The 14,682-nt window shown below is 46.2% G+C and overlaps 2 long non-coding RNA genes across 2 annotated transcripts; one reads left to right on the top strand and one right to left on the bottom strand.

Annotated features, from left to right (window-relative positions):
• The first annotated feature begins 413 nt into the window (after nucleotides 1–413).
• Nucleotides 414–3,062, top strand: LOC142776809 (uncharacterized). Its single transcript, XR_012887814.1, has 4 exons — nucleotides 414–552; nucleotides 759–819; nucleotides 1,975–1,996; nucleotides 2,058–3,062. It is a non-coding gene; the product is annotated as an uncharacterized LOC142776809 (long non-coding RNA).
• Nucleotides 3,063–5,439: 2,377 nt separating this feature from the next.
• LOC119175734 (uncharacterized) lies at nucleotides 5,440–9,084 on the bottom strand. The gene is made up of 3 exons (XR_005110341.2): nucleotides 7,206–9,084; nucleotides 6,521–6,678; nucleotides 5,440–5,681 (listed from the first exon to the last, which is right to left on the bottom strand). It is a non-coding gene; the product is annotated as an uncharacterized LOC119175734 (long non-coding RNA).
• Between the last annotated feature and the right edge of the window lie 5,598 nt (nucleotides 9,085–14,682).

Raw genomic sequence — 14,682 nt, 5'->3', positions numbered from 1 at the left:
TTATAATGCTATATGTTGCTGCGGAGGATCACTTTGCTGGATACACTACCACGTTCGACGTGACGCGGTCCAGGAGCAGCGGAAAAAGTATTATTTTTCTTCACCCGAAACACGTACAATCAAATAATAAACTGTGCATGTATTTCGGGTCTAATAGAGGATAATTTTTATACAACTACTGAAGCTGACTGGTGTACAAATAATTAGTTACGCTGGAAGCGTCTGTACACACCGACTGACTGAACGGGTTATCCCTTTCAGTACACGCCAACTTCAATAATAGAGAGTTTTAGAATACCGTTTGCAAACGCTGCAGGCGTCGCGGGCGAAGCGCGCGTGCTGCGAAGCGCAACGCACGATCGCAGCGACACTTCATCTCGTAACACTAATCCTGGTTCATTTCGCTCAGTTGCACGGAATCGGCTCACTGTGTTGCCCCACACAGCTGGCGGTAACTTCGATATAGAGGATAGAATCGAGTGTAGGAAATGTAACGAGTTTAAAAGTTTTGCAAGCCGAAACTGTTGCATTTATGACGACAAGTGGTTCAAGGTAAGTGCTAGAGCTCCTCTCGCTGGAAGCGTCTCTAACCCTTGCAATCACGGCTGTACAAATGTACTACATGCCAACTTGAATGGACTGTCACGTACCGCGCGTTTCATCACATGGCTTGAAACTTAGCGTGCGCATTCGTGCAGGCCTCCCGAGTTGTCAAGTAGCAATCATTTAACTTTATAATGTTATATGTTGCTGCGCAGGATCACTTTGCTGGATAAACTACCACGTTCGACCTGACGCGGCCCAGGAGCAGCGGAAAAGGTATTATTTTTCTTCACTCGTAACAAGTACAATCAAATGATAAACTGTGCATGTATTTCGGGTCTAATAGTGGATAATTTTTATGCAAGTACTGAAGCTGACTGGTGTGCGAATAATTAGTTACGCGGGAAGCGTCTGTACACACCGACCGACTGAACGGGTTACCCCTTTCAGTACACGCCAACTTCAATAATAGGGAGCTTTAGAATACCGTTTGCAAACGCTGCGATAAGAGTTTTTGAATAGGTGGTGGTGGTAGTGGTTCGTAAGGAAGAGGAAAAAGGCACCTAATTTCTGTCTGCCTATAGGCGAAGCGGCGCAGTGCCTTATAGGGGTGGGGGGAAGGAGGGATAAAAAGAATAGAAGGAAATAGATGAAGAAATAGAGAAGCAAGCGACGGAAAATAGAAGGAGATAGGAAAGTGGTGATCCGGTCGAAGCAGTCCAGGACTGGGCACCACAATGCGAGAGCTGCACGGCATCAGGAGACCGCGGAGGGCGAACCAGTCGGCGGGAGCTACGCTGGCGTCGGAGATCGCGAGGGCACGACCGTCCACCTTGAAATCCTGCGAGCGAATCTTGAATAGCGTTTGCCCTACTGCGCAGTGACACTGTTAGTGATTCACTACACTGTAGTGTAGTGAATCGCAGCGACACTGTCGCCTCGAAACCAGCGCTTGCAGGCCACATGCGGGCATAGCCTCTTGATGCGGGCCGCCATCCCCGCCCGTAGCCTCGAAACCAACGCTTTGTAGGGTTAATGATGGACTGTGTACTTACTGTGCCTAGCTGGAAAAGTAAAACATCCAAAGCCTTGATAAAGGCTGATCTTGGAGTCAGGTTGTGAACATGGTCATGTTGAAAGGCGCATTTAGCAGCTGGCTTTGATGTTGAGTGATGATACTCTGCTCTGCTGGTGCAAACCATATATTAAAACTTAATTTTGCATCATCGTAGCCAGAGCATTGGCTGTTGCATGATGGGTCATCTTGAGGCATGGTTGTCACTAATAAAATTTTAGCAATGCTGCCTCCTTGAGGAATTTTCTTTGCTGCAACCTTATTGAAAAGCACTGTTTTCGATGTGGCAGGAATGGATAAAAGTCCTTGAAAAATATGTATAATGTTTAACTGTTTATGTTGTTCTATTCCCACAGACACAAAGATCATGGAAGAGAGGTAAGTGTAAAAATGAGTTTTTGTTGTTGTGGAAGCCTAACACGATCTTTTATTCTTGCAGCCACTAGAACGCGAGTGCCCAGCAGATTGAAAAAGGTATAATGTTTCAACTGTACTTTGGGGAGTGGATTGAAGGGCTCGTTTCTTTGTGAGAGACTACATAATGAATCCTGCTGACAGTGAAGCCAAGGAAGGCAGATGGGATTTCATTACAGGGAATTTGCATATGGCTGAGGATCTGTGTATTTTTCCTGCACGTCAACAATGTGCCACTCGAATACGGTAAGCCCCACTGCTCTCCGCATGTAGGCGTCAAATGAGCAACGGAATGTGGGGGCCGCAAACACCACTTGATGGAGCCCCGCAACACTTTTTCGGTTAGAAAATGGGGCCAGTTGGTAGTCAGGGCTTCCAAGAACATGCGAGCCCAGGATGCAACCTGCATTTTATAATCAATTCTCGGTCAGCTAGAAATTGCTTCCTCTTCTCTCAACAAATGATAATGTAAATTGTTATGACTGCATCATGAATTCAAGGCACACAGATGTTGGCTGACTTGAGCTGTGCGAGCAGCTCAAGTCGCCATAGCTGCTGCAGGATGCTGCCACGGGCCTGTCTGCAACGCGTAGGATTGCACTGAAAGCCATGTATTAGAAAAAAAGAAGAAAATGCTCAAGGTCATGATGCGTGCTGACAAATGGACGCATCTTCTTGTTGCCCTTCTCCCCCCTCCCCCCAGCTTAGCTTTCAATGTGGTCGCTGGTACTACAGGAGAGGAGATATGCTTAAAGCATGGGACAAACTTTCGAACTCCTTCTCTGCACTCGACGGATACCCGAAATTCTTATGGCAGTCCATTTGTGAGGCACTAAGCTCTTTCACTGAAGCCATTCGAGTATTACCTGGGAAGGAGTTAGTTGCTGGGCCACTATAAGATCGTGCACAACACCCAAAGCTGACGTGGTATGGCAGACACAACAACGGATGTCATAAGACAGAGAATGCAGAAAAAAGACTCAAGCAGCATGCAGCTCAAATGAAAAACTTTGATGGAGCACATGCTATGTTCAAAGGGATCTTTCTGGGCAGACATTTGATAGTGGGTTGCAAGGTGTGTGATTGGCTATCATTGGAAATTCTGTGACCTCCATGTCATGCTAAACAGGTTTACAGATCATCCAACTTAACAAGTAGAGTGACTCACTATTTGGTATTGTTTTTAACTTTAGTATAAGAAATATGGTGAAAAAGAAATAAAGTTGGTTAACAAAAAGAAACGATGTCAGTAGGCACCAAGCCTACCACACATAACGCTTCGGGCACTGCACCTGTCGAGCAATCGTTTCCTTTTTTAATTTATTGGGTATTCCCGTGCCTGTATTTCGCGCTGGGTTAGCCAGTGCCATTATAGTCATGGGGGCAAATGGGAAACAACTTTTGGCAGCTGGCGCCATTAGCATGTGAACTTGTGATTGATATGTGGGGTTTATTGCCCAAAACCACCATTGATTATGAGAGACGCCGTAGTGGAGGGCTCCGGAAATTTCGATCACCTGTGGTTCTCTAACGTGCACCCAAATCTGAGCACACGGGCCTACAACATTTCCGCCTCCATAGGAAACTCTGCCGCCGCAGCTGGGATTCGATCCCACGACCTGCGGGTCAGCAGCCGAGTACCTTAGCCACTAGACCACTGCGGCAGGGCAGCATGTGAAATTTTCTAGGAGCTGACAGCTCATCAGTAATATCTTGGATCTAGGTTTAGACCCTGCCGACAGCCTTTGTTCTTTGTTGCATTTTGATTCCTTTCTATTTATGTCATTAGTACTACTACTTCATAGTCAAAAACTACGAATAATGTCCCTCAAGTATTCCTTGGTGGCATTGTTTGTTGGCTTCACTAAGATGTGTTCAGCAATATTACTTGTGGCTTCCTGTTAATGTGCAAGTTTAGCCAGTGTGTTGCAGCTGTTCAATATTGGCAAGACAGTCCAGCATCTCTTTGAAAGAGACACATAATGTTTCATCTATAACAGAAAATTACCCTTATAAAATACCAAAATCCTTAGAGTGTGCCTGGTTAGCCAATAAAGGGGCGAAATGGAAACTAGCTTTACTGCCACAATCGATAACCTCTTCTGAAATTCATTATCACTGTCGTTATGTTGTTCCATGACTGAATCAGGCCCTTCTGTCAAAAAAACAAAAAAAAAATGGAGCCTCAAGTGACCCTTCAATAATTTCTACCTTTACTTTAGCAAGCACTAATCTTTTGTAGAAGCTTTCATGTGTCTATTTCTGTAATATTACATAGATCCCGACTGGCATGAACAAATACAATTAACTCTCAAACACTTTGTAAAATTTTCGAGTTAAAACAGAGAAAAAGTTGTTGCATAAGGTAATGACAACTTCATGGTGGGACGATTAAAAAAAAATCACAATTATGCCACAAGAATGAAGCAATACATGTAGTAGCAGGGTAGTGTAATTTCTTTAGCATCATGTCATGAGTAACAAAACGCTGGGGTAAGGAAGCACAACTCCACAGCAGGTGAAGTGACCTGCGTGCTCTCTATTGCTTTATCATAACTGTGTGGCGAGAGGACAAAATGTACAAAGGTACGAGCTATCTTTACCGTTCTCACTGGAGCAACCTATGATGGAAAATGACCTGTGCGTTTTCTCTCCTCTTGAGCCACAACCTTTGGCTGCACTCTTTTATACTCAGACATAGAATGTCTTTATACTCAAACTAACATTGACGGGGATGGCAAAAATGTGTTCTATTCAGGGCACATTTTTTACGTCGGTGAACATTCTATTGATGTCTAGCGCTCGTCCTGCTTACATGTCTCTTTCTTTTGTGTCTGTTTTGCTGCACTTGCTAAGATGCACAAGCAAAAAAAAAGTGCCTGTAGCATATCTCTTAAGCCTTCCGGATTGTCTGGAAGACTCCCAGATTTCGACCGTTTATTCAGTTTGTACGGTTGTCATGAAAATCTCTCGGATACATAAATCTCTGTACATGATCTGGCTGCATTGACAAAAAAGTAACTCGATCCGCTCTGGCCGGCCCTACCAGCAAAATTTGCTTCGGCCAAGCATGATTAATCATCAGTGGGCAAGCTGTCCATGCTTGGAAAGTTATTGGAGGCCAAAGGAAGTATGTGCTTGGGAAGTGTGACAAGCCTACCATTGGCCAAGCAAAGGAAGGCAGTGCTTGGAAAATCATTGGAAACACCCCTTTCCATGGTTGGCACTGCGTTGGAATACCATGCAATAGCCAAGCATGTTCTTGGCATGGCAGCCAACCATTTTGGCCACTGCAATTTCTGACTCATTTATTTATTTTTGTCTTGGCTACAATTTGATGCCCCAGCTTCTTTTTTCTATATTTTTTATGCCCCCATTCTCCCCAACCACGAGAAGTAACAAGACCATTTCTTTCATTTTTAGAGCTTCCGGTTTATTTTACACGTAATATATAGAAGGCAATATGCCATTTTTCCATTTCGCAAACCCTTGTGATTCTGAAGTGTTGCTGGGGCTTCTCTTGAAGTCGTCTATCGTAGCGGCATGCCTTCTCGCATAGGTGCACCTTCTTGATCTGAAGCAAAGACGAGCCATCCATTTGTTACGTCCGGAACAGCTGCATCAGTTTTATGAACAGAGTATGTCTCATCTGGAAAATGGGAGAAAAAAAAACATGAGGTCCTCTTCTTTATTAAGCCATCTCTTAAGCAACTGCTTTGACAAATTTTAAACAAAACATACACGGTAGGAACATTTGTTTGGAAACTAATAGGTTATGCATGATTATGACGAAGACAGCAGCTACACAGACGGGAAGGAAGAAAATACTTGTTGGACTGCATGATGCATTTTTAAATGAAGACAAAGAAAATTCCTTCATCCTCGTACGTTCTAAACATATATTCTCACAATTAAAAAAAAAAGGTAATTTTTTACCGATAGCATTCTAGAAGCAGCAGTGGCACAGAAGCACTGTTTAGTGTCCCTGTTTCCTGTATGTACGTACCTTTATATTTATAAACATTACTGAGGTAGTCAATGCACCTTTATTTACGAAGGTTATTTTTGTCGTGTAGCTACTGTTGTCAATGCTTTATTTTATTTCAATGCTCATTATTGAGCAGTCCTGCCGCTTAGTCGTGCAGCTGACTGCTTAAACGATGAAATTGGTTATGTGCTCTGGCTCCCACAAATCAGCAAGCTGATAGAGGAAATAAGATTACACAACATTTAAGTGGTGAATATGGTGGCAGTGAAACTGTTTCAATGCTCAATCTTGCTCCAGATCGCAGAAGTTGGCTTTTTTGAGGAGGGCAGCATATAAAACTGAAAAAAATTGTATTAGTAGGTCAAGTTTTCAAACAAACATCAGTGATGTATTTGGTACAATACTCTGGTCCTAGTGAAACACTCTGTAAACAACAGCAACCAGAATATCACAGCATTGACATAACAAAACTAATTTATTTGTTTTCTGTTGATGCTCACCAAGCAGAAGCAGCAGCACAATTGCAGGCTTTTAAATGGAAAATTGTTCTCAGCGGCCCAGCAGTACTTCTTTGTAACCACATTAGTACAATATGATGGGGCTTTTTATCCACACCATATTTAGCACTGCTGACATTCTTCAGGAACAAATAGCTTACCTGTAAAAAAAAAGCAATACATAAATTAGAAAGTTGATAAATGTAACATGTTTAGAAACTTTCAAAAAGTCTACTATAGGCAGTGGTTGTGGTGCCAATAGAAGGATAATCTTGCCAAAACAAAACAGCATCGATTCATCAAAATATTAATTGGACATTCTACTAAGTACTTGGACTGGCAAAAGTATGCCTTCATTGTAGAAAATTGTGAATAAAATTCACAAAGCCCAGTAAGTATTTAGACCCGATTTCTTTTGTAAACAGTATTTTTTGGTGTAAATTTCCTAAAGATTCTGGTGGACAACTGGAAGAATCATGTGTTTTTGTGTAATTTATAAATAGTCTGACGAGCAGCACTCACTCTATGCAAGAAAATAGAACTGATACAGTCAACTGCCGATTTTTCGGACCCTCTAGGGAGTGAAAAACCATCCGAAAATTCGGGCAGTCCGAAAAAATGAATGCACGCAACAAAAAAAAAAAACGCATTAGTTTACTGATAATTTTCAATGCAAGAAAAAGCGCACCATTTCATTGATATTTCTCGGATCAAGAAGGTCAAGGTCGAAGTAACAGACTTCCGGAACTGCCAAAGCATCAGAGAGGTGGCTCTGAAAACAGCCGTTAAAAAAAAAAAATGCATGCAGCCGACAGGGGGTGCCGTCAGGCCAGCCGGTGTTAGAGCTGCAGTGGCTTGAAAAACTCGTTGATCCTTGTTTGAATGACGTTCCACTTGCATGTGATCATATTCGCCTCAATCTGAGCAAGGGTCATGTCATCACTGTACACCGATGACAGCGTCATCAATGCTCGCATCAATTTCCCGGTCGTAGGTGGCACAGGCGTTGGTTCCTCTTTTTCGACATTGGAGTCGTCTGAATCCACCACAACCTGACTGACTATTTCGTCGTCGGTTAGTTCTGCGCAGAAGTCAAGCTCATTGTCAGCGTCGACGAATCGCTCAAAGGTTATTTCCGTGGGCATGGGTAGCACCAGCAGAGCGGAGGTCGTTGATAATATCGTCCATGAGAGGGCACAAGTCTGTCACACTCTCGCTTTCTTCAGGCAAGTCTGCTGCCTCTGTGTCGAGTACGAAGCCCGCGTGGCGAAAGCAGTTGCGAAGCGTGTCTTGAGTTACTGCCTTCCATGCATCCGCAAGCATTCCGACAGCAGACCGAAGGTCAACGCTGTAGCCTTTTCCGTTTTCAGAGCACAGCACCATGCGGTTGAGTATACGTGAACGGTACAAAAGTTTGATTACGGATAACGCCTTAGTTCATCGGTTGTAGGATCGCAGTCGTGTTGGGCGGCATGAATTCCAGCTGGATAGCCCTCAGGTTATTGATGTGACTATGAGCAGTGCAGTTGTCAACGAAGAGCAGAACACGTCTGTTCTGTTGTTCAAACTTCCTGTCCAACCTGCAGACGTAACTCTCGAACAACTGCTGGGTTACTCATGCCTTTTTGTTGGCTTCGTATAACATTGGCAGCGCTGCCCCTTTAAAACACCTCGAGCTCTTGGACTTCCCAATTACTAACAAAGGAAGTTTCTCGCTGCCAGACATGTTGCTGCCGTCAAGAACGGTCAGCCGTTCTTTGCTATGCTTGCCACCATGGCATGCGTCACTATCAAAAGCGAGTGTTCTTTCCGGCAGCAGCTTGTAAAACAAGCCAGTTTCGTCGCAGTTGAAAATGTTGTCAGCAGAGAACTGCTGCAACAAAGACTGGAGTTTTCTACTGCGGTGCTGCGCAATAACTGCACTGTCGACGGTGCCGCTTTCGCCACACATCTTCTTGAACTTGAGGTCATTCCGGTGTTTAAAGTTTCTCAGCCATCCATCACTGAACTTAAAATCCGTGATGTCCATTCGAAGCGCGAGAGTTTCCGCTTTTTGTTTAAAGATGCAGCCCGAGACAGGCAACCGCTTGGCAATCATTGAATTAAGCCACACGACGAGAGCGTCCTCAAGCTTTGGACGAACACCTTAGCTTGCATTCATCTTTTGGGCACCAGACGGTTTTTCGGCCGCTTCCAAGATCTTGTCTTTGTTCCTCAGAAAACCGGAAACTGTTTGCTTGGAAATAACGAACTCCTTGCTCACGTCAGCCTGCGATCGGCCACTCTTCACTAACTTAATAATGGCGGCTTTCTTCTCCATCGTTAACCAATGGTACTGTTTTCCGCACTTCGATGCCATCGGCGAGGACGACGAAGGCAGAGTGGGGGCTATCGCAGGCAAGCGAAATCCTCACGATGTGAACAAAGGAGTTTGCTGACGAGCGTCGAAGTACCTAGGCTTAGAGTTGCAGAGCACACTTCACACGATCGTACAACCATGCACTAGGCTAGCCAAACACCATGTGGGCTGCGTAAACAAAATGGCGCGATGGTGCCTCGGGTAATCCGGAGGTGGCACTGATAAACATTCAAGATAGCCAGCGTGGCCAGACCAAATCGGTGTGCGACGGTTAGTTCTAGTTCGAAGTGGTGAAACGCTTCACGAAAGCGCTGCGTGGGAAGCCAGAATGGCACGCACGAGCACAAGCGCTAAAGCGAAAGGAACTTTATTGGCGCCAAAAAATTTCCGGCTGGATAGTTTCGATTGTCAGCGAACCGCCCTTGCATGATAAACACGGCCAGTGTTAGGAATCTCGGAGGCCATGCCTGTTTCTCCGCTAACGATCAACGAGTCCAAGCAACAGATGCCGCACAGTAGACCGGCGCGCTCATTTGTGCAATCGTCATCGCATGTGACGCAGTTTTGGTGGCTTCCACTGGCGGTCAGTGCTGGTTTCTGACCTTCTGTCGCGTCAAAAGTCCAGAAAATTAGACTCCAGGGAGTTCGAACGTCTGAAATTTCAGACTTCCTTATACATTTATTCTATGGGGCTCGTGGCAGGGCCGCGAAGATGTCCGAATTATCGAGCATGTCCGAAAAATCAGCAGTTGACTGTACATGAAACTAAGAATACATTTAGCTGATGATAGATCATCATCAGCCAGACTACGTCCACTGCAGGACAAAGGCCTCTCCCATGTTCCGCCAGTTAACCCAGTCATGTGCTTGCTGCTGCCAATTTATACCCGCACACTTCTTAATCTCATCTGCCCACCTATCCTTCCGTCTCCCCCAAACCCACTTGCCTTCTCTGGGAATCCAGTTAGTTACCCTTAATAACCAGCGGTTATCTTGTCGACGCGCTACATGCCCAGCCAATGTCCATTTCCTCTTCTTGATTTCAACTATGATATCCTTAACCCCCATTTGTTCCCTAATCCACCCTGCTCTATTGTTGTACCTTGAGGTTACACCTACCATTCTTCTTTCTATTGCTCGCTGCGTCCTCCTCAATTTAAGCTGAACCCTCTTTGTAAGTCTTCCGGTTTCTGCTTCGTAGCTAAGTACCGGCAAGATACAGCTGTTATAAACCTTCCTCTTGAAGGATAGTGGCAATATACCCGTCATATTTTAGAGTGCTTGCCAAATGTGTTCCACTCCATTCTTATTCTTCTAGTTCCTTCAATCTCATTGTTCGGCTTCCCGGTTATTACCTGCCCTAAATAGACAGTCTTTTACAACTTGAAGTGCACTATTACCTATCTCAAAGCGCTGCTCTCTTCCGAGGTTCTTGGGCATTACTTTCATTTTCTGCAGATTAATTTTAAGACCCACCTTTCTGCTCTCCTTTTCTAATTCCTTAATCATGAGTAGTAATTAATCCCCCGAGTAACTCGGCAATGAAATGTCATCGGCGAAGCGCAGGTTACTAAGGTACTCTCCATTAACTCAGATGCCTAACTGTTCCCATTTTAGGCCTCTGAAAACCTCCTGTAAGCACGCGGTAAATAGCATTGATGAGATAGTATCCCCTGCCTTACACCTTTCTTTATTGGTATTTTGTTGCTTTCTTTATGAAGCACTATGGTAGCAGTTGATCCCCTGTAGATTTCTTCCAGGATCTTTATATATGCTTCATCGACGCCCTGATTCCGCAGTGATATTTCTACTGAATCAAACGCCTTCTTGTAATCAATGAAGGCTATCTATTGCTGCATTCAACCTGCAGAGGAGAGCTCGCGCAGCCAGAGAGGAAGACGAAACTCTAGCCCGGTCCTCTTTACAAGCGCCTTTCATTTTAATTAAAGTGAGCTCTTCTATATCGGACTCCTGCCGTGTCTGCGTCGTGACACTGGTGGAGGTGCTGAGTACATGTCCAGGACACCTTCCAACAGCCCGGGATCTAGTCCACAAAGACTTTCGCTCGTCGAAACACCCGTTCACCGCGCCAGCCGCCGCCTGTTAGGCCTGAGCCCAGAGTTCGGTCCTTGAACGGAAAACATGACCGCGCCGGGAAGCAGTTGCCCTACCATGACGAGCCCAAGCAGGACACAGGTGACTGTTTTCACCCCTGAAACTCCTGCGGACTTCCATGGCAACACATATGAGGACGCAGATGACTGGCTTGAGGAGTTTGAGCGCACAGCCAACGTTAACGGGTGGAACGCCGCACAGATGTTGGGGTACGTGTATTTTCCTCTTCAAGACGGGGCTCGCACATGGTTCACGAATCGCGTGTGGTCAACGTGGGACAAGTTCCGGCGGAAGTTCCTGGACACCTTCGCAAACACCGAAAGGCGGGAGCAGGCACAACGACCCCTCGAATCACGGATTCAAAAGCCCAACGAGTCTGTTGCTATGTTTGTTGAGGACATGGCTCGTCTCTTTCATCGAGCCGATCCCGATATGTCCGAGAACAGAAAGATCAGCCACCTCATGCGTGGTGTTAAAGAGCAGCTGTTTGCTGGTCTTGTACGGAACCCACCTTCAAGCGTCGACAAATTTTCGGAAGGAGGCGACCGCCATGGAACACGCACTACAGCTACGGTACCGCCAGTACGATTGTCCAAACAACAGCGGACAAATCAGCACAACTGCCGTGACCACTGTGACACCTGACGAGCGTTCTTTGCGTGACATGATACGCGAAATTGTGCAAGAAGAGGTGAAGAACCTCGCCGCCACACCGAATGACTGCGCGATTGCGTCGGTCACAGAAGTTGTTCGCCAAGAAATAAGGCAAGCGCTTTCACTTCCCGAGCCAAACACTGAAATAGTTAGGCCAACATATGCAGATATTCTCCGTCGACAGCCTAGATCTAACGTGCCGCCACCTCAGAAGTGCCACCAGCAACAGCCGCCGACAGTGCCTTGGCACTACAGGGAAATGTCGACGCCGATGCAACCCCCACTCCGCAAAACCGACATATGGCGTACCCCTGACTACAGGCCCCTGTGCTTCCTTTGTGGGGAAGCAGGCCACATCGTGCGGTGTTGTCCTCATCGCGTTGCCGGGTATCAAGGATTTCCGTCTACTACCCCTCGGCGCTATTTCGACGGAAGATGCAACGTTGAAACGAGCACGACGGTCCTGCGGGACGTTTCTCCTGGGTTCCGGTCACGCTCGCCCTTTCCAGGTCATTTTCCCCAATCTAAATTAGAGGTAGCACCACGGACATGGCAAGAGGAAGATCTCCCAGTCCACGCCGGGGAAACTAAAAGAAGCGACCTTAGGGGGGAAGGCTGCGAATTGCCGAAGATTTGAAAATCCCCCATTACTGCCGCACGAAGCGCCGCGCATCGTTTTTCGTCGACCTCGAGGGTAAATCAAACGCCACTGACAAAGCACCGAATTATAACGGAAGAGACTGCAAGACCAATTCGACAAAACCCATACTGCGTGGCACCGAAATAACGCGAAGCAATCCAAGAACAAGTCCAGAAAATGCTCAATGATGACATCATTCAGCCGTCAAAAAGCCCTTGGGCATCAGCGGTAGTGCTAGTTAAGAAGAAAGACGGCAGCTTACGCTTCTGTGTGGACTACCGCAAGCTGAACCGCGTGACAAAGAAAGACGTATACCCACTACCGCGTATTGATGATTCACTTGACAGGCTGAGGCATGCACGCTTCTTCTCGTCGATGGACCTGAAAAGCGGTTATTGGCAAATCGAGGTCGATGAGCGGGACAGAGAAAAGACTGCTTTTGTTCCGTCTGACGGGCTTTACGGGTTTAAAATCTTGCCCTTCGGATTGTGCTCAGCCCCAGCAACATTTTAGAGACTGATGGATACCGTCCATTCAGGCCTTAAGTGGCAGACGTGTCTGGTATACCTCAACGACGTCATTGTTTTCCCACCAACATTCGAGGAACACCTAAGACGGCTGCTATTAGTATTTCGAGCAATACGGTCTGCTGGCTTAACGCTGAAACCTGAGAAATGTCATTTCGGTTTCAAGGAACTCCGATTCTGAGGACATGTGGTGAGCCATGAAGGTGTTCGTCCGGACCCCGACAAGATCGACGCCGCCCAAAAATTTCCAGTGCCAACAGAAAAGAAGGCCGTAAGACGTTTTCTTGGTCTTTGCGTCTACTACCGCAGGTTTATCGCCAATTTCTCGCATATAGCGTTGCCCTTAACACACATAACGAGAGACGATGTTCCATTTTTATGGGGCGAAGAGGAACAAGCAGCATTTGACGGTCTACGACAGCGCCTGCAGACACCACCTGTGCTTGCTCACTTTAACGAGGACGCTCCAACCATGATCCACACTGATGCCAGCAATGTAGGTTTAGGCGCTGTACTCGTCCAGTGGCAAGACTCAGCCGAGAGTGTGATTGCATATGCAAGTAGGAGGCTTTCCCGTGCCGAGTCCCATTATTCCACAACGGAAAAGCAATGTCTTGCTGTAGTATGGGCAGTTCTGAAGTTTCCCCCATACCCCTACGGCCGTCCCTTCCACTTAGTCAGAGACCACCACTCCCTTTGCTGGCTGACCAACTTAAAGGACCCATCCGGTCGGCTAGCGCGCTGGAGCTTACGCCTACAAGAATTCGATATGACGGTCGTCTATAAGTCGAAACGGCAGCACTCTGATGCTGATTGCTTATCCAGGTCACCTACAAAGCAAGACAATTTATCAGAAGACGATAACATGGCATTTTTAGGAGTGGTCGACACAGTCACCATTTCGTCTAAGCAGAAAGAAGACAGTGAGTTACTCCCTCTTATTAATTTTCTTAACGGCCAGTCTACAAGCGTTCCCAAGATATTTGCAAGGAGCCTGCCATCATTCTGCTTGCGCAGTGGTGTCCTATACAAGAATAACTTTGCCCCCAGCTGAAATGCCCACTTACTTGTCACGACATCCATTCGCGATGAGATCCTGAGCACTTGCGACGATGAGCCAACCTCCGGCCACCTCGGATACACGCGCACATTGGCCAGAATCCAACAGAAGTACTACAGGCCGAAGCTTACAGGCACTGTAAAGCATTACGTCCGCACGTGCCTCGATTGTCAACGACGAAAATCGCCACCTTTAAAACCAGCCTGATTGTTGCAACCAGTTCAAGTGCCCACCATGCCTTTTGCACAAATTGAAATGGATCTCCTTGGCCCATTTCCGACTTCGCATACTGGAAACAAGTGGGTAATTGTCGCTACGGACTATCTTACTCGCTACGCAGAAACAAAGGCTCCATCAAGTGGAACCGCAGTAGAAGCGGCACGATTTTTTATTGAAAATATTGTTCTGAGGCATGGTGCTCCTAGAATTATAATAACAGACAGAGGTACCGCTTTCACGGCCATGCTTCTCAAGTCAGTGCTTGAGTTGAGTGGAACAGCGTATCGAAAAACTACGTCTTACCACCCACAAACCAACGGCTTAACAGAACGCCTCAACAAGACAATTGCTGATATGCTCAGTATGTACATCGACGTGGATCATGAAAATTGGGACGACGTTCTATCATACGTGACGTTTGCCTATAATATGGCGCAGTAGGAAACTACACGAAGCACGCCATTTAGTCTTCTTTATGGCCGTGAAGTGACGACAATGCTCGATGCCATGCTGCTGCACGACTGCGACGATACAGACACGAATGTTCAAGCCTTTACCCAACGAGCTGAAGAGGCACGGCAGCTAGCACGC

This window comes from Rhipicephalus microplus, chromosome X (assembly GCF_043290135.1).
Source record: "Rhipicephalus microplus isolate Deutch F79 chromosome X, USDA_Rmic, whole genome shotgun sequence".
NCBI classification, from domain to species: Eukaryota; Metazoa; Arthropoda; class Arachnida; order Ixodida; family Ixodidae; genus Rhipicephalus; species Rhipicephalus microplus.
Note: the sequence above shows the minus strand (reverse complement) of the source record. Positions and strands in the feature narration are given on the sequence as shown.